The 20,981-nt window shown below is 43.2% G+C and overlaps 1 pseudogene; it reads left to right on the top strand.

Moving 5' to 3' along the window:
* The window catches only part of LOC132654710 (baculoviral IAP repeat-containing protein 1b-like), a 43,088-nt pseudogene that overhangs the window by 3,017 nt on the left and 19,090 nt on the right, over positions 1–20,981 (top strand).

Below are 20,981 nucleotides of genomic sequence, written 5' to 3'. Positions count from 1 at the left end.
GACTGGCGGATTTGAATTATCCAAGTCTTTGGTCATTGCGCATGTCACATGTATGTCATAGAATGTGTGTGATTTTAAGTATATATGTGCCTAAGATAGAAAATAGAGGATTCTCCTTAAACATTAAAGACACAGTTTTGCCTGCCTGCATCTGCACCCAAATCCAGGTCAGTTTGATCAGCCTTTCCAGTCCTCCTATCCCAATACATTGGGAATGTACTTGACTAGAGACTGACTAAAGTTGATTACTGTTAGGGACAGGGAAATCTATACTGTTGTCCAGAGATGAGGCTACAAGCTGTGTCTTGAAGGAGGGGTGTGGAAAGAGTGTGTACAGGTGAAGGACTTAGGAACACCAAGCACATTATTGCAAAACCAAATAGGGTCCCAGACCAAATGCTCTACTATGCTTGTTGGCTTCACCCTTAAGTGCAAGATTCTGTCTAAGAAAAACAAGCAAACAGTCAAACTGAAGGACACTTGCAAGGCTCCATGAATGGAGCCAGCTCTCTGTGTCTAGTTCACTGCCAGTCCTCAAGGCCTAGCCCATTGCTTGACACACAGGTAGGTGCTTAGCAAATATTTGTTGATTGAGTGAGTGAATATTGAAGTTTCATAGTTTCTCAAGCAACTTCTGTCTTTCACAAGTGGAGATCAGATGGCAACATACAAAAGTTGCTGGTCTTCTACCTACCATGTGGGTCCTGGGGAACAAACTGAAATCATTGGGCCTGTGGCAAGCCTCTTTACCCACTGAGCCATCTTCCTGGCTCAGAGACACAACCCTTTATAATAAAGGTATTGCAGACACCAAAATCATCCGCGTTCCTGTCTCATTTAGAAAATGGCATCCCAGGGAGAAGCCTGCGAGGAGAGAATTTATGAGTTTGATGATGATTTGGCCTCTGAGTTCTCTGCTCTTCTCGGTGTGGACGCACTTCAGATCTTAAAGAGACAGCATGAAGAAGACCACAAAGAACGAATGAAGATGAAGAAAGGTTTTAACTCACAGATGCGCAGTGAAGCCAGAAGATTAAAGACTTTTGTGACCTATGAGTCATTCAAATCATGGATGCCTCAGGACATGGCAGCTGCTGGGTTTTACCATACCGGGGTGAAACTTGGGGTGCAGTGCTTTTGCTGTAGCTTAATCCTCTTTAGCACCAGACTCAAGAACCTTCCTATAGAAATCCACAAGAAATTACATCCAGAATGTGAGTTCCTGTTGGGCAAAGATGTCGGTAACATTGGCAAGTATGACATAAGGGTGAAGAGTCCAGAGAAGACACTGAGAAGCGGCAAAGCACAGTACCAAGAAGAGGAGGCCAGGCTGGAGTCCTTTGAGAAGTGGCCTTTTTATGCCCATGGGACCTCGCCACGTGTACTCTCCGCAGCTGGCTTTGTCTTTACAGGTAACTGGGTCTCATTTTGTGAGGTGTTTCTGTAAAAATTTAGTTTCCAAACTAATCAAGAGGAAGGACTCTGAACCATCTCTCCAACCTTTCTTTTCTCTTCCTCCTTCTCTTCCTCCCTTTTACTCTTTCTCTTCTGTTCTTGTTCTTGTTCTTCTTGGACTTGGTCTTCTTATTGTTCTCCTTTTTCTTCTTGTTCTTATCCCTGTTGTTCTTGGTCTTCAACTTCTTCATCTTCTTGTTCTTCTTGTTGTTTTTATTTTTCTCTTCTTCCTCCTCTTTTTTTCTCCTTGTTCTCCTCCTTCTTTGTCTCCTCCTCCTTTTTCTCCTCCTTCTGTTTTCTTTTCTTCTCCTCATCCACATTCTTATTCTTGTTGTTCTTCTTCCTCTTTCTTTCTCCTCCTTCTCTTCTTCCTCCTCCTTCTTTTACTACTTCTTGTTAATCATTCCTTATTTGTTAATTGTTATATTATATATCTAGTTCATTAAACTTTAATAATTTTACTTCCGCTATAATTTACTTTAGTGTAGCATTATTAACTTGTCAAATATGTATAAAATAAAAGGTTTTCTGTAAATATGGACACATTTCTGTAAATGTGGGCCTAGAAATATATTAACTGAAGGTTGAGGTGTAGCTCATTACTTGAGGCCTAACTGAGGATGTGAAAGGCCATTGGTTTAGTCCCAGCACTGGAAAACAGAATAAGAAGACTCCAGAAAACACTAGCTCCATTCATAAGGACCTGAAAATGGATTATGAGATAGCTTAAGTCCACTTTCTTCTCATTTCACAAATATTACTATTTATATGTTTCCTTGATTAATTTAATTTCTATAGTTTTGGAAGGGTTTGTTTTTACTTATTTAACTCTCATCCATGAGGCAAACTATCCTCAAGAAGACTACAATTTGAAATGCCTCAGCCACACACAGGTGTTAGGACAGATGTGTATGACAATTACAACAGGATCTGTGGGTGCTGAGTACCTGCTTATGCTATACAAGGATTGAACACTAATTCTAATTCACTCAGTTTGCCCTTTCCCTGTGTTTGATAATTGAGTTCACTGAGGCTCAGAGAATTAGAGAACTGTGCCTCTATTTCCATAGAGGTGACATGGCAAAGCTAACTCTTAGACCTTCTGACAGCATTATTCCAGGTAGTTCTAGCTTTTGCCTACTTCTCCATCACTTTGGTCCTGAAAGCTAAAGAGCAGCCTCTATGTGTAAGAAACTGGCATGTTGAGGGCTAAGTCTATGGAGTATGGCCATGGCTGGGAAATGTACATCCAGAGCTTAGAAGGGGGTTCATTTAGGGCAGTGGGATGTGGCCAGGGATTCAGCCAGAGGGGACATGGAAGAGCAAGCATGCTGGGGTCTGTGTTGCTCTGGTTCAGTATGATCAGCTCCAAGACACACCTGGTGCCATCGCTTCCCTGCATCTGTAGGTGAAAGGGACACTGTGCAGTGCTTCTCCTGCAGTGGATGCCTGGGAAACTGGGAAGAAGGAGACCATCCCTGGAAGGAGCATGCCAAGTGGTTCCCCAAGTAAGTTTCAAACGCTTGTTTCATAAAGATTTCAGCTTTTATTTCTGTTTCTGTTGCTTGATATTTAGCAAAATAAAACTGGAGATAAAAGAGAAACCTTGTTGGAGTACCACATGAGTTCTGATCTTTCTCCTGTTCAATATGGGGTCACCCTAGAAATTTTCAAACAAGGAAATCTGGTCCCATAGTGAAAAGCTTGAATCACATCAACTTAAATGGCCTTTTTCTCTTTTGTGTTATTTTGCTTTTTATCTTTTCATTTTCATATTTCCTGTGTAGTATGTTGGTGCATGTAGACTGTGTTAATACGTGTGGTGTGTTGGTGTGTAGTGTACATATGTGCCCTTGTGCATTCCTGTGGAGGTCACATGCTAACCTAGCCCACCTTCTCATCATTCTTTACCTTATCTTTTGAGACAAGCCACATGGGATCCATCAGTCCCCATCTCTCCTGGGTTAGGATTAGTGACATGGTGGCCTGGTCCCTGCTTTTATATGGGCAACACAGATTCTAACTCAGGGCGTCATGCCTAAGCTAAGGTACTTTACCTGCTGAGACAATCCCCAGACCCAATTGTTTACTTCAGTTTTAATATTTGGGACATTGGGGATGTGCATTAGTGCAGGCACCCTCGAGGTCAGATGTGTCAGACTTTCTTACCGCTGCAGTTACAGGTGGCTGCCCAAAGTGGGTGCCTGTGCTGAGCCTAGGTCTTCTGCAAGTACATTGAGCACATGCTCTCCAGCCCTCTCAACAGTTACTACTGTTTTTTTATTGTCCCCAACACTACAATATGTCAGGTTGAGCAGTTTCATGATTTACCTTAACTACCAAATGAATCAATCTGCACAGGAATGGAAACGATGTATTGATGGAAAAGACGAGAACAGTCTTTAAAATATTACAAGTGGTTTCCCATATTCAGAGAAATATGCACCAAATGAAAATTCTCTCTCACTGGATATGGTATCACACACCTGTAATCTCATAACTGTGGTTCTCCCCCTGCCTGGGGGGCTGCCTCCCAGCAGCTGACGAAGTCAGGAGGAGCAGGAGACGAGAAGCCTGCCTGGAATGGCCAGCGAGAGCCATATAGGGATCACATACCCTGGGAACAGCTGATGGGCAGTTCAACTTCCAGAGAACAAAGAATATATGCCCCTGGGAAGTGGATGGGGCTTAGGAAAGACGTGTGCTTTAATTATTTGTGATAATGTGTTTAGTGGTATGATTTTGGCATCTGATGTTTTGTTTCTGTTACATACAGATGTATTCTTCTAACTAGTTTTCAAATTTTCATTATGAAAGTCTCAAAGAAATCAGAGAAGTGTATAAAATGAGCACCTGTCAGCAGCTGGCCTGATCCTATTTCATCTACCTCTTTCCTGCCATCCCCATAGAATGGTCATGATCGGGTTATGTCAAAGCAAAATCCAGCTAACACATGGTTTCATTTCTTATTCCTTTAGCATATAACTTTAAATAGTGATTAAAAAAAAAGAGCCACAGAATTGTTATGTCTCTTACAAAGATGAACAATAAAGTGGAATAACATTAAATATCTTAGCTAGTATTCAAACGCCCTGCTCCCTTCATTGTTGGTGAATTTTTACATTGATTTAGAGTATGAGTGTGTGTTCCACTCTCTGCTTGCTATGAATCAACCTCTTTGATTTACCGCATATGTGTTTCAAGAAGAGAGCAGCGGGGTATAGCAGTGCGTGCCTATAGCGTAGGCTACTGTTGAGGCTGAGGTGGGAGCACGGCCTGAGGTCAGAGTTTGGCATCACCATTGCAACACAGGGAGATCCTGCCTTTAACTAAAAGTTAAAATAATATGAAGATTGTCCTGCTCTGCTTTCTGTTGCTTTGATAAACACCATGACTAAAAGCAGCCCCGGGAGGAAAGGGTTTACTTGGCTTACATGTCCAGATCAACCCACACTGAGGGGTGTCAGAGCAGGAACATAAGCAGGAACAGACAGACACTATGAAGGGACACTGCTTGTCCCCTTGGCCCCAGGTTCATATCCAGCTTCCTTTCTTAGGCTTCCCAGGACCACTTGCCTGGGGTGGCTCTGCCCACAGCAGACTGGACCCTTCAACATCAATCATTAATCAAGAAAACGCCCCACAGACTTGTTGACAAGCCAGTGTGATGGAGGTGTTTTCTCAGCGGAGGGTCCCTCTTCCTGGATGACTCTAGCTTATATGTCAAGTTGATGAAAAACTAAAGCAGCACAAGGTTGGAATTTTAAATAATGGCAGTTTGTCATTAATATGATTTACATGTTTCTAACACAATGTTAATTCTCATGAGTAAGACTTCAGGAAAAAATGGACAGTTTTATTGAAGCATCAAATTCAACAGTTTGATGGGTTTTTAGCAAATATTTCTTATGATATAGACGGTCTTCGTCACAATACTGGAAGTGTTTTTAACCATATTTTTAATTGTAGATGTGAATTTCTTCAAAGCGAGAAATCTTCAGAGGAAATTGCCCAGTATATTCAGAGCTACGAGGGATTTGTTCATGTAACGGTAATTTACAATGTCAACTTTTTCCGAGATGTGATACGTCAGGGTGATGTTTTGTTGTTGTTGTTTGTTTGTTTGTTTTCCCAAATATTCTTTGTTTTTCTTCTTTTCTCTTCTCATTGTCCTCCCTCTCTCTGCAGAGAGGAAACAAAACTCTTGTCTTGTGAAGCTGGAACCACTTAGTTTCCAGGCTGGCTTTGGGTTGCTTCCGCTGCCTCCTTCATCTTCCCTCTGAGTGAGGCCACTACTCTAGCTACCTCCTGCCTCCTCCATCTGGATGTCTGACTCAATCTTCTGACCTAGTACATGGCAGAGGCTGGGCACTCAAAGCTGGCTCCTGAACCTGGTTATTCACACTCTATAATTAGTAAGGACTTCCTAGTAGCAAGCAGTGGGAACCCACCTCAAACTGAAGCCAAAGGAAACTGTATTGTCTGACTTACTGAGAGGCAGCCCCTGCAGAGGGCATGGGCTGACAGTTGGGGTGCAGTTTTCTCTGAGGGAGAGCTGCATGATTGGAGAGGTTCTTCTGAGCAAGGCTCCCTTCCCATGTCTCAGTTCCTCATGAGTCAAAATACACCTCTGGGTGTAACTACAGTTCTGTGGTTGAGCAGGGTCTGTGGTAAGAGTGACCCTGAGAAGCTTCCATTTCACTGATGTTGGCACTACATCAAAGTTTACAAGATCAATAGAAATCAAACCAAAATTAAAGGACTGCTTTGCTCAAATTCTGCTGCTCGAATGAAAATTCACTTCAGTTTGGGAAGACCTTAAGTTGTAGGCCACAGATAGAGGTATATCTTGTAAGTCAGCCAATCAGGCAGTAACTTGAATTTCTTTCCCCAGGGAGAACATTTTATGAATTCCTGGGTCAGAAGAGAATTACCCATGGTATCAGGTAAAACCTCAAGCACATTCCAATGGCTTTGCTTGTTTCTTTTTTTGTGTTCTCATTCTCTCTCTCTTTCTCATGCTCGAATGTGTGTGTGTGTGTGTGTGTTGTGTGTGCCACATGTATACAAGTGCTTTTGGAAGATAAACAAGAGTGTCAGATCCCTTGGAGACAGAGTAACAGGCATTTGTGATGTGAGCTGCCTGATTGTGGGTCTTAGGAGTTGAACTCAGAACAATTGGAACAGCAGTAAGTGCTCTTAACAACTGAGCCATCTCTCCAGCCCTCATCATCTTTCTTTAAAAATTATTTTCATAAGTGATTTCTGTAATAGAGAATGACTTTGGTTGTTTTGCTTTCTTAAATGGCTCTGTGTGCTGTTAAGAAGTTAAGAAATATCCACATTTGAATGAGACAAGAGGCCTGAGTGTGTTGCTCACTTGCCTAGCATGAGCAAGTCCTTAGGTTCCATCCCAGCACCCACAGGAAAACAAAACCTGAGTTTTAGGAATCTCGCTGATTGGGGAACATCTGTATAGCAAGTAGGATAGGCCCTGAGTTCAGCCCCAGCAGAGGTCAGGTACGTGGGGAGAAGGGATAGTAGACAGGATGAAAACAATCATAATACAGTAAGAATTCCATGGTTGCCTGAGGCTGCTCATCCCTGGAATTCCTGCTCTTGGAAGGTGTAAGGAGACACTTCTGCCCAGGTAGGACTATGGTAACAGGTTAGAGGCCAGTATGGGCTGCATGAGGTTGGTGCCAAGTGTAGAGCTCCATGCCTGTGATCCCAGCACTAAGAAAGCTGAGGCAGAAATAGGATGAGTTTAAGGATGGCTTAGCTTAGCCTACATGGCAACGCATTGTGTCCCACCCCCCAAATAAGCAGAAGGTGAAGGGATGTCTCAGATGTTAAGAGTATTTGTTGTTCTTGCCGAGGACTCAGGTTCAGTTTAAAGTGGTAGCAGTTTACAACAATCTGCAACCCCCTCTCACAGGAATCTGACTTCCTCTCTGGCCACCAGAGAGGTCTCCAGGCACACATGTGGTAGACATACAAACATGTAGGCAAAACACTCACACATACATGTAGTGAGGATTTTGGTTTCTTTAAAAACACAGACGGTTATAGGAATATGTTTTCATTTTAATCGCAGATGTGAGATCTGGGGCTGCTTTAGATTGTCCCCAGAAGCTGACTCTGATTTGCCTCCTACTTTGGCTTGGGTGTGATTTGGCCAACTGCAGGTAGTTTCTGCATGTGTAAGACTTTTGGAATTCTGGGGACTCTTGAGTGAGTGTAGAAATGCTAGAGCTGTCAGCGGGGCTGTGGCTGCTGCTCCTCCTGCTATGGTAGAGGCGCTGGCTGCTGCAGCTGCTGCTGGTAGTTGCTGGCTGGTGCTCTTGGAGTTGGTTGCTCTTTGTCACGCGGTTGTGTGCAGAGATGAGTGGAAGAAATTGAATATTGCTCCAAGGAAATCGATGCCCCTAACCAGCAGGAAGTATTCTAACAGTATTGAAGCCCCCTTTCCCCTGTAACCTTCTTTCTCTTTTACCTAGTGTTGGGGGTTTGGAAGGGTGGAAGAAGGGGGCAGAACGGTGGTAGATAAAAGAACCCAATAAAGTACTCAAATGTCTGGCTACACATACATACATACATACTTACAAGCACGCACACGGCATCCTTCTGACTGAAAACACCATTTTTCAATAAGTTGTTAAAATAGCAAACACTATGGAGAAAAGGAGAAGCAGTGTTCTCTAGGTCTTGGGAACGCAGAGCTGTGTCTTTGGCCACATGAGCAAGAGTCTACAAGAAGGGTGACATTGTGGACATAGGAAATGGGTTTCTCAGAAGAAGGCTTGCTCATGAATGCTGCCTTAGCAAAATGAAGAGTCTACAGCGCTGCCCAGCGCACTCTTGTCATTGTTAAATGAGCAGGTTAAAAGAGAAACAGGGAAGGTTGTCCTCAGACTTCCACAGATGTGAGTCCATATATGCAAACGGACTTGCACACACATGAAACACTCCGAATTGTAAGTCTTGAGACAGCTTCCTGATGTAGTGAAAGAAAATGATGAGATAAAGAAGGAAACTAAGGAAAGTCTGAAGTGCCAACCTGCTCTTCAGAGTACACAACCAGAAAGCACACTGGTGAGCACTGAGGAAAACACTATAACCTATTCCCTATGATCTCAGGGCTTAACGAAGTCAAAAGTAAAATACAAAATGTTTCTAAACTCTAAGTTTTTTTCTTAATTAAATTAAAGTATAGTATTCTCTGTGCCAATGAAATTCTTAAAGCAAAGGGAAAAAAATCCTAATCCTAGGATGAAATGTGAACACGGGCAGGCTTTCATCTTGAAAAACTTGTCAGACCAAGGTAATGGGAATTTAATTTTCACATGCTCACAGCATGGAGAAGACATGTACCAGTGTCCAGAGACCAGGGTGAGGTAAAAAGTCTAATGGAGACCCCACCCATACATGTGGTCATCTCAAAGAGCAAGCTGTTATAACAAATGTTTTTAAGGGAGCCACAGGGGAAATGACCTTTCTCAAATCTTCACAATGATTCTGGAAATAGGAATCTCCTCTCAATATTGCTCTATCCCAATGCTAGATGACCAGGGGACAGTCTTAAGTTACATTTTAACACACTGACCATGCACAGAAATGAATAGAATGAATGGAATACCCCAGTCTTTGCCCAGCAGTTCTAACATGGTCTTTCTTGTATCTCTTATTTCTTCCTGCTCTTCTAACCACCCTTAATTATGCTGACACAAGCACACATCATAAGATCATCCCACCTATACACACAACTCACTTGAACTTTGTTATCAAAGCCTACTCTTCTCGCCCACATCTTTTCTCCAAGCTTACTGCAATGACAGCGTCTTTGCTAATGAAGAAGTGAGGAAGGACACTTTTAAGGACTGGCCCCACGAGTCACCTGTGGCTGTTGAGGCTCTCTTCAAAGTAGGCCTTTTCTACACAGTCGGCTTTTCCCCCTTTATTTTTACATTTCTGGGTGTGAGTGTTGTCTGAATGTAAGTATGGGTGTCACAGGCCTGCCTGGTGCCCTCAGAGGCTAGCCAGGGTGTTGGATCCTGGAACTGGAGATATAGTTGCCGAGAGCCAGCATGTGGTGCTGGAAACAAGCCTGACTCCTTTGCAAGAGCAGCCAGTGCTCTTCATGCTGAGCATCTCTTTAGCACCCAAGTCAGAATTTTGTGTCTGACAAGTAGTCTAATCCCGAACTTGCACTTTTCTTTATTTTCATTTGTCATAGATCTCTTTGGGGCCTCATAAGATCTTCAGTTTTCCATAATTCCCTGGGTGTTCAGCCTCTGGGCTTGGGGATCCTGAGGTCACTTCATCCTACAGGCCTATTCCACTGGCACAAAACTCACCACCCAGTCTTACTGCATTGTCTTCTCTTGCCAGCCTTGCCTGAGTTTCACCGATGAAGTGCTCCTATATCTAGGGGAGGAGAGCTGGCAATAATGTGAGCAGAGACAGGGATTCTTCATAACCTGCCTTGCATACAGGCTCCTAAGTTTGCTCTTCCATCCTGCCCCAGCTACAAGTATATTCTCCCGATTTACTCCGTAAGCAATTGCTTGTTGGTTGCCTGTCTGTGAATGTCCCATGTGTCATCATTGTCCAGAACAGACAGAAATCTCTGCTCTCACGGAGCTCCTACTCCAGTTCCTGATGGCAAATCTTTCAGGATGATGGTTTGGGACAGGTTTCATCAAAGCACACGGTGCACAGGAACCTTCAGCGACTCTTGCTGACCACCCCACGGAAGGACTAAGAGTCCTGTGTGAACTCTTGCCTCCTGTGTGTGGTATTGCCACATAATCCAACTGGAGGAGCAAGCAGGATTTAACTAGTGAAATCTGGAGTCGAATTCTTGTGAGTTAACAGGTATACATATGGTTGAGCTGACCCCGTATCCTTTTCCTAGGCAAAAAAGGACCTTGTCCGGTGTTTTTCCTGTGGAGGATGTATGGAGAAGTGGGAGGAAGGTGACGATCCATTAGCAGACCACACCAAGTTTTTCCCAAAGTGAGCAAAGTGAATTCTCTTCACTTTGAATTCACTTCATCTGTTATTCCCTCACTGTCCATGTTTGTTATCTGTGGGTAGTGTCTGCTCACTCTCTGGTTCCCACTGAGAAGAATACATCCATGTATCTTCCTTTCTTTCCTCACATGAGAGTCTCTCTGTCTAGCTAGACATCATAGTTAAATCTTAATTTAGGTTGAGTCAATATGCACACATATTTCTCTATGTAGCTCATTCTGCCTTAGAAATGCTCTGCAGTCTGTGTTCAGCTCCTCAGGTGTGTTTGGTGTGCAGCTAATGCATACCTCAAAGTGTTCTAGATTTATTTAAGTCTAATTATTAAACTTTAAAATGTAAAGTTTTAAATAACTATCTGGTCTTGAGATAAAATAGAAATAACATCCCAAGTCCTTAAAGTATTCTTTAAAAATGTTTTGTTAGTGTATGTTAATTATATAAAATAATGACATTTTAATATATGTACATTTATGACCTTTACACACAAAAATATATATATTACAGTGTATGACAATCATGTCACCACCATCCTTCCATTTACCTTCTCTTATCTCCCTCTGTCTCCACTTAATCCTCTTCCTTCTAAAATCATGTTTTAGAGCAGCCCAGGGCTACATAGTAAAACTTTTATTCAACTTAAATAAATAAATAAATCATACATACATAGAATATTTCCATTTAATTTTGAAGTTAGAAGACTAGTGACAACAGTGGTCACTTTTTTCTTTTTCTCTTACTTTTTAAAGTATTTGACTTTATTTTTTTATTTTTATTTTTATTTATTTATTTTTTTTTTTAGTATTTGACTTTATGTGCATGGGTGTTTTGTCTGTATGTATTTCTGTGTACTACTTGCATACCTGATTCCCACAGAGGTCAGAAAGAGGGCATCAAATATCCTAGAATTGAGTTACAGGAGGCTGTGAACTGCCTGATATGGGTGTTGGGAAACAAACCTGAGTCCTCTTCAGGAGTAGTGACTGTTCTCCCACTGAGACATTTTCAGGTTCTCCTTTTTCTTTTTTTAATTTGGAAGTAATATGCAGAAAATTGTGGAGACTGCAGGAGCTATCTTCTCAGTCCCTGGGATGGTAAGTAGGGAGGAAATCTAGTTATATTTAAAACTTGTTTTATAATGTGTCGATGAAGTTTTGTTTTGTTATAATTACAAACTAGCATATGTAATGCGTATCTACTGTAATTACATATCTGGTTGAAAGGACAACAATAAAGCCTAGGAGCTGAGTGCTAAAGTCAAGAAGTCAAGGTCTCTCAGTGCCTTAGAGGCCACCGTACCAGTCCCTTGTCCTGGTTGATGCTGTCCTCCTCATTCAGGGGCAAACAGTCCTGATTTTCAGTTCATTGTCCTTTTACCAAACACACGCACAATCACACACATACACATCTACATAAACCTTCAGCTTTGCCTGCTCTTCTTTAGTTGTCTTTTGTTTCTTTTTTGTCTTAGCTCTATATTTGCTGTGTGTGTGTCTGTATGTCTGTTTGAGAGACAGACAGACAGACAGACATAAAAGGAGAGGGACAGAGAAAGATTGAATCCAGAGTGTCATGATTGCTAACTACACACTAAACCAGTGACAAACTCCAGAAACTCTTGGTTTGCCCATATTTTCCCCTAAGATGAACAAAAAAGCAAGAAGCACATTGCTACTGAGCTATAGTTCCAACCCTTATATTATTTGACACAATGTTCTATTATGTCTACAGAGAGAGTCCTAGCACAGTCATGTCTACACAGAGAACCTCTGTTTAAAAAAAAAAAAGGCAATTTAAGAAAATATTTCACTGTGTAGTGGATCTCGATTTTCAGTATAGCTCAGATTTCCCTTGGACTCCCATGTTCTTGCCTCCATCTCATGAATACCAGAAGAGCAGGCATGTGCTATCATAACACCTGGCTTAGTGACTCTTTGTGTTGGGGAAGGGCAGCTGGAGAGAGGTCTTTGTGGCACAGTGTCAGATAACCCGGGATGGACTCCAACTCAGTGTTTAGGGAGGATGGCCTTAAACTCATCCTACTGCCTCCACATCCCAAGTGCTGGATGACAAGCATGCTCCACCACACCCAGATCTTGTTTAGATAGACAATGACAAGATATAAAATGATCACTGGCAATCACAACCATATCCTTTCATCCAAGTGTCTCTCTAGGATACCCCAGGGCTCTTAGTTGCTAATGGGAGTCTGGAATAAACATAAATTCAGACCTTAACAAGAACAGAATTCCAGAGACTTACAACAAGATCAAAGTGCAGACAGTAAATGACAGGGTGTGCTCATTCCTGAGGGAACACTTCCTTCTCCCAAACTCAAGGGCCTTTGCAGAAGAGGGGCCCAAGAGGAGGCTGTAGAGGACTTTGTCTTGGGTTTGTCTTGTTTTGTGCACAGCAGGGTCCTTCCCTCAGGAACTCACAGTTCCTGTGGTTGCCTATCCATACAAGCCTGCCCCAAATCCAGCCAAGCCAAGACCCACCTGTAGGAGGGGAGCTGGTTGACACTTGTTTCTGCTGGAGTCAGTCTTCTTCAGCCCGTGGGCCTTGAGGTTTCCCGACCTCTACTGGATGGCCCTGTGTCCACTCACACATGAGCAGCACTAATTGAATTCAGTTAAAAGAGGATACAAAGCTGGGAGCAGACCTGACTTTACGAGGAGTCTGGGGAAACTGAAGAAAGGCACTGGGGGTTGATATAATTCACATACATTGCACACATTTCTGTGATTTCCAAAGAATAAAATACTTTTTAAAAAAGAACAGGCTTCCAAACCATGGCTCAGAAAGCTCTGCACTTTGATCAGTGCTTATGGATGAATGACAGCAACACAGGGAGAACCTTAGCTGAGCAAGCAAATGACCAAACTCAGTAAGAGGGAAAAAATGGCCCAGGTGGCAACAGGTGCCAGTCAGGCTCCTGGTTCTGGGATAAAGTTGGCTTGATCTTGTGTGGTCTTATTCAGGTAACCACAGATGAGGTTTCATGAATGTGATGGTCAATAATGCTCAGCAGGCAGCATTTCACAGCTGTTCAAACACTCTTTCCCAGATGTCCCCAGAGCCTCTGTGTGAGGTTGATATAGATGCCTCATTAAGAGCTGAGAACTCGATCATCAATTATTTTCTGTGCTGCAGTGAAAAGCTTATCTAGCCAAGGTTCAAAGCAGAATCATTCTTTCTATAGGAACATAAATATTTAGAAGACAATTGGACAGGATGTCCATTAAGCCAGATTGCATTAGTAGACCCTGCTCTGCTAAGACCTTTTATAGACTTTCTGGGCATTGTGCTTTTGACCAGGTTTAGTTTAGGTTTTTGTTTTCTTTCATTTTGTCTTTTTGAAATAGGGTCTCACTATGTTGACCTTTCTGTTCTGACTTTGCTATGTAGATCAGTCTGGCCTTTGACCCAGAAATCCACCTGTCTTTGACACCCAAGTGCTGAGATTTACAGGCCTGCACCACCACACCAAGACTGACCACATTTAGTGCATCTGTGAAGCAGCCTCAAGCCTAATTCAAAAGCAGTTGGCCTCATCTTGTCTGGCGCATGATGGTGATGTTGTAGAATGCAGGTGGCCATCCTCCCCCAGCAGACTGTAAAGCCTCTTCCAGTACTGTGACAGGAAGACAGCAGGGAGGAAATTCTGAGTCAGTTCCAGCTTGATTCCTCTCTATCCTGAAAGCAACATGTTCTGTGTATTCAGAAATAGGTCTGTATTTCTGTCCAACTTATTTTGTGAGACAGGTCTCTCACTAAACCTGGAGCTGGCCAATGAGACTTATTGGCTGGCTAGTGAGCCCCTAGGGTCTTCCTGTCTCTCCTTCTCAGGCACTAAGATTACACTGTCCCTATTGCCTCGCTGTTACACAGGTGCTGGAGATCTTAGCCCAGTCTCCATGTTTGCCCATCAAGCATTTGCCAACTGTGCCATCTCCAAGCTCTGGCTATCACACAAATTTTATTGTTTATCTATGTTTTTATCTTATGTGAATTTCATGTAGTTGGCACACTTGGATCTTGTGGGTTTGTTTCTGACAGTTTGACAAGAGTTGATATGGTTAAAAATTACTGTTAACTAAATTCTTAATTGTATACTTTGTTTAGTATTTTTTAATGTCCTTTGTTGTTCTTTTTCCATGACTCTAGAGTTTTCTCATTAGTTAGTCTTTAAACTTTTATTTATTTTTACCTTGTTCACTTAAGTAATGTGTGTTTGTGTGTGCACTGTGTGTTCTACATAGGGCCAAAGGGAGACAGGGAGTATCCTCTCCTTTATGTCACCCTCTTGTTCCCTTGAAGCAGGGTCTCTCTCTGAATCTGCTAGCATCCAGTGTGCCCTAGTTATCCTCTTGCCTCTGCACCCACAGTGCTGTGTCACTATTTTCTATTCTTTAAGATTATTTCAGCTGGTTTCACGGACAGGCACTAACTCTGTTCTCACCCCAACACATTCCCTGAATACCCTCACCATTACTTTACAAACCACATGCATTTTTATTGGAACCCAGAGACTGAAGGTTATTCAGGATACAAGACTGACAGAATCACTGAAAATCTTTGCTTTCTGCTTCATGCTTAATGTTAGACTAGGTTGCTTAGCAACCTCTGATGTCATCACCTGCCTCTGCCAGGTGCAAGCCAGGCATGCACCAGATATAAACGACCTGCCCATTACTGCTCTCTCTCTCTCTCTCCCTGGCTTTCTTTTTTATTTATATTTTTATAAATTACAGTTTATTCACTTTGTATGCCCGCTGTAGCCCCTTCCCTCTTCCTCTCCCAATCCTTTCCTACCTCCCTAATCTCCTCCCATGTCCCTCCCCAAGTCCACTGACTTTCTTGCTTTTTCTCCCTCCTCTGTTTCTTTCTGGGGCCCCCCTCATCCCTTCTTTCTTAACCCTCCCCCTTCCACGACCGACTTCCTTCCTTATACGAAACATGCTGGGGAGGATTTGTTATTATAACATTGGTGCTGTGAAACTCGGTGGGCTCTTCGGGTAGTGTCTGGGCACACAGGAACGCCTCTCACCTGTCTCGCCACCGGCAACACATTAGCGCTCCAGATATAAAGGACTAGGAAGCGCCAGCGGGTCTTGAACTAGACACTCACTCTTTACATAAGTGGCTAGTGTGGGTTGATAGAACCGTCTCTTTGCCAAAGAAACCTCGGAGCTAAAGCCAGTCCTCACACCTGGTCCTGATCTTCATGTTTTTTTTAAAAAAGCAAATACAAATCCTTATCTCATGGAACTATTTTATGACGTTTACCTTCTCTGCATAGTTGCGTATTTCTTCAAAACCTGAAGTCCTCTGCAGAAGTGATTCCAGGCCCTGAGAGCCACCATGCACTTCTGGAAGCCATGGTAATGAGCCCCGCCCCTTCTCTGACTCAGTGGACCCTGGTCTCAGGCAGGTAGGCCTGAGAACTTGAACTCAGTTTTACCTTATGATCAAAATGGATACTTGGAAGTAAAATGGCTTCTGATATGCTAAAGGAGACAGCATTTGTTAACAGAAGAGCTAAAGTTATGCTAAGAACTACAGTAGGTCTAAACGGAGGAGCTATAGTTATGTAAAAAGTTTAATCTGATTACAATAGAGAAAAATAAAGGAAAACAAAACAGCAGAGCAATTTTGGGTTCCCTTGATAAATCTCTTGTATTTGGAATTTTTATTTTAAATAATTAATTAGATCCTGACTGCAGTTTTTCATTCCTCTTCTTCTCCCAGCCCTTCCCCCACACCCCTATCCACTCTTCTTCTTTTCTTCTTCAGAAAATGGGAGGCCTCCTGTGGATATCAATCGCCTTGGCATATCAAGTATAGTAGGCACATTTTCTTCTGTTGAGGCTAGACAAGGCAGCCCAAATAGGGGAACGGAGTCCAAATAGGGGAACGGAGTCCAAAGGCAGGCAACATAGTCAGAGACATCCCTTTCTCCTGCTGTTAAGAATCCTACAGGAAGACTAAGCTACACAACTGTTACGTACATGCAGTGGACCTAGATCAGTCCCATGCATGCTGCCTGGTTGGTGGTTCAGTCTCTGTGAGCCCCCATGGGACTAGTTTAGTTGATTCTGTAGGTTTCCTTGTGGTGTCTTTGACCCCTCTGGTTCCCACAGTCCTTCCTCCCCTTCTTCTTGCAGGGTTCCCCAGGTTTCACCCAGTGTTTGGCTGTGGGTCTTGCATCTGTTTCCATCAGTTGCTAGGTGAAGCCTCTTTGATGACAGTCATACTAGGCTCCTGTCCGCAAGTATAACAGAATATTATTAATCATGACAGTGGTAGGCTCCTTCTCATGGAATGGGTCTTAAGCTGGACCAGTCATTGTTGGGTACTCCCTCAATTTCTACTCCATCTTTACCCCTTGTAAGTCGGACAAATTGTAGGTCGAAGATTTTGTGGCTGGGTTGGTGTCCCAATCTCTCCATTGGATGTCTTGCCGGGTTACAGGAGATGGCTGCTTCAGGCTCCATGTTCCCCATTGCTAGGAGTCTTAGCTACGGTCACCCTCAGAGATTCTTGGGAGGTTCTATTGTCTTAGGTTTCTAGCTTGTCCCAGAGAGACCCCCTATTGCAGTTGACTCCCCCAGTACTCTCTCCATCCTCCCCACACCTGATCCTTCCTGTCCCCATCCTTACCTCTGCCCTGACCCAGTCTCCTCCTACCATCCACCCACAATGCCTATTCTATTTCTCCTTCTCTGTGAGAGTCACACAACCCCACTTGAGCCCTCCTTGTTACTTAGTTTCTTTGGGTCTGTGGATTGAATCATGGTTATCCTTTACATCACAGCTAATATCCATTTATAAGTGAGAACATACCGTGTTTATCATTCTGGGTTATCTTACCAGGATGGTCTTTTCTAGTTCCATTCATTTGCCTGCAAATGTCATTCTGTCATTGTTTTTAATAATACTCCATCATGCAAATATTCCACATTTTCTTTAGCCATTCTTCCATTAAAAGGCATCTAGGTTGTTTCCAGTTGGCTATTATGAATAAAGAGGCAATGAACATGCTTGAGAAAGTGTCCTTGTGGTAGGATGAAGCATCCTTGGGTATATGTCCAGGTGTGGTATAGCTGAGTCTTGAGGTAGATCTATTCCCAGTTTTCTGAGAAACTGCTAAATTGATTTTCAAAGTGACTGTATAAGTTTGCATTCCCACCAGCAGTGGAGAAATGTTTCCCTTGCTCCACGTCCTCACCAGCATGAGCTGTGCCTTGAGTTTTTTTTTTTTTTTTTTTCCAATGCAGTTTATTCAGGAACATTGAACAATCCTTGGACCCCGGGGAAAGCCAGCCCACAGCTTAAATAGCCCCTGGGTAGCCAACCCAGGCGTGCCACGTGGGCAATGCAGATAGGTCCACATACATGGAAGCAAGCCAGATCCTCAGCCTTAGCCAAATGTGGAATTGTTCGTGACAGAGAGCACTCACCATCGGGAAGGTGGAAGGCGGAAACCAGCTCCATCTTTAAGGCATAGCATTCCGCAGCTCTCTACAGTTCCCCCTTTTTGTTTTAGACGCATCAGGCAAGAGTAGAGGTCTGATCTCTGATATTAGAAATAAATTGGGACTTTGTACAGATGTTCATTTAGGTGTCATCCACCCAAAGAGCATCAGACCCGTCCGATACCTTTTTCTCAGAGGCAGGACCAGGGGCATCAACCCGCATGCAATCAGACATGCTCTTCTCTGGGTCCAAAGCGGCTGACCCTGAGTGCAGTGCTTAGCCTCGCATCCTGAGCGTAACATTTTAGCTTTTTATGGTATCCAACCATGCTTGGGGAGAATGTCCTGCTTCAATGGCTGTAAAGGCCTGAATGATCATGGCTGCATCACACTGTTGTGAGACTCTAATCTTGCATATATACCACAGGCAAACCAAGGAGACCAACACCAGAAGGCCTGCTAACACTCCCATGCCCGCCCATTCCTTCAGATGATTCATGGCTGCAGCAATCCATGTTGATAATCCTGTGGCTAGTCCTGCGTCCACTCTGGTAGAATTTACTGTGACAATGGCCACTCTCAGCTGCTCCATCGTAGTATCGAATTCTCCAGTCCAATTACCTAAAATATAGCTTGACAATTGTTTAGACAGATTTGCAACACAGGAAAAATTCTCATGTTGTATGCTAGTGACACAAAGTCCAGCATACTTTCATTGACAGCCAGGTTGAGCGATTTGCCATAGGGTATCAATTTGCTCCTGCAAGAGGTCAATCCTCTGATTGAACACCATCAAGCTTCCTTTTAGTTGAGCATTAATTCCTTTATGTACAACTAAGGCATGAGCTACATTGCCTAATGATTATTCAGGGTCTGAGCAGTCTGCCCAGTATGACTCATGGCTAATGCCCTGGTGGTAGCTCCAACAGCCGTCAATGAGATGGTAGTAACAATGGTGGCTGTAGTTCCAAGATCCCTTTTCTGTCTGAAGGGAGTCATAGCGTGAGGGGCATCAATGGGCACAGGCACCCAGTGAGGCATGCGAATAACCAGGGCATACCTAAATTTACTAGCATTCCAGCATTGGGCAAAAAAGCAAGTATCATTACCACAATTACTTGGCTCTATCTGGCTAATAATGAATAAAAATGGGGGATATAGACAAACAGGTGTGGGCTTATAGGAAATATTATGAGAAGCCTTAACCCCTCATTGGAACATCCGGCGTCAGTTCTAGAACGAGCAGTGGTGGTGTCCGAGGTCTGAGTAGGTTCAGGAGACCATTGCCCCCAGGGGAGAGACGTGCTCCATGCCAATTGACTAACTCCATGTTTTCCTCCAATTTTGAAAGTCATTTAAGGTTCTTAAATTATTTTTTTCCCTTTTTTCTTAAATTTTTCATCAATTACACTTTATTCATCCTGCATCCCCCCATAAGCCCCTCCCTCCTCTCCTCCCAATCCCAACCTCCCTCCTCCCTCTGCTTGCATGCCACTCCCCAAGTCCACTAATAGGGGAGGTTCTCCTTTCCTTTCTGATCTTAGTCTGTCAGTTCACATCAAAAGTGGCTGTATTGTCCTCTACTGTGGCCTGGTAAGGCTGCTCCCCCCCCCCCCCCAGAGGGAGGTGATCAAAGAGCAGGCCAATCAGATTATGTCAGAGGCAGTCCCTCTTCACATTACTATGTAACCCAATTGGACTCTGAACTGCCCTGGGCTACAACTGTGCAGGGGTTCTAGGTTATCTCCATGAATAGTCCTTGGTTGGAGTATGAGTCTCTGGGAAGTTCCCTATGTTCAAATTTTCTTGTTCTGTTGCTCTCCTTGTGGAGACCCTGTCCTCTCCAGCTCTTACTATTTCCCACTTCTTACCTAAAATTCCGTTCTCCTGCCCAACAGTTGCCCATCAGGCTCAGCATCTGCTTTGATAGTCTGAAGGGCAGAGGCTTTCAGAGGCCCTCTGTGGTAGGTTCCTAGGTTGTTTCCTGTTTTCTTCTTCTTCTGATGTCCATCCTCTTTGCCTTTCTGGATGGGGATTGGGTGTTTTAGTTAGGGTCCTCTCTCTTGCTTAGTTTCTTTAGATGCACAGGTTTTAGTGGGTTTGTCCTATGTTGTATGTCTATATGAGTGAGTAGATACCATGTGTGTCTTTTTGCTTCTGGGACAACTCACTCAGGATGATCCTTTCCAGATCCCACCATTTACCTGCAAATGTCATGATTTCCTTATTTTTCATTGCTGAGTAATATTCCATTGTGTAGATGTACCACAATTTCTGCATCCATTCTTCAGTTGAGGGGCATCTGGGTTGTTTCCAGCTTCTGGCTATTACAAATAAAGCTGCTACAAACATGGTTGAGCAAATGTCCTTTTTGTGTAATTGAGCCTCTTTTGGATATATGCCCAGTAGTGGTATGGCTGGATCTTGAGGAAGTGCTATTCCTAGTTGTCTGAGAAAGCGCCAAATTGATTTCCAGAGTGGTTGTACAAGTTTACATTCCCACCAGCAGTGGAGAAGGGTTCCCCTTTCTCCATAACCTCTCCAGCATGTGTTGTCACTTGAGATTTTGATCTTGGCCATTCTCATGGGTGTAAGGTGAAATCTCAGGGTTGTTTTGATTTGCATTTCCCTAATGGCTAGTGAGGTTGAACATTTCTTTAAGTGCTTCTCTGCCATTCGGTATTCCTCTACAGAGAATTCTCTGTTTAGCTCTGTTCCCCATTTTTTAAGTGGGTTACTTGGTTTGCTGCTTTTCAGCTTCTTTAGTTCTTTATATATACTGGATATGAGTCCTCTGTCAGATAAAGGGTTGGTGAAGATTCTTTCCCAATCTCTAGGTGGTCGCTTTGTTTTGATGACGGTGTCCTTTGCTTTACAGAAGCTTTTCAGTTTCATGAGTTCCCATTTATTGGTTGTTGCTCTTAGAGCCTGTGCTGTTGGTGTTCTGTTCAGGAAGTTTTCCCCTGTACCAATGAGTTCTAGGGTATTTCCCACTTTTTTTTCAAGGCGATTTAA

The sequence above is a fragment of the Meriones unguiculatus genome, chromosome 6 (assembly GCF_030254825.1).
Source record: "Meriones unguiculatus strain TT.TT164.6M chromosome 6, Bangor_MerUng_6.1, whole genome shotgun sequence".
Classification (NCBI taxonomy): domain Eukaryota; kingdom Metazoa; phylum Chordata; class Mammalia; order Rodentia; family Muridae; genus Meriones; species Meriones unguiculatus.
Note: the sequence above shows the minus strand (reverse complement) of the source record. Positions and strands in the feature narration are given on the sequence as shown.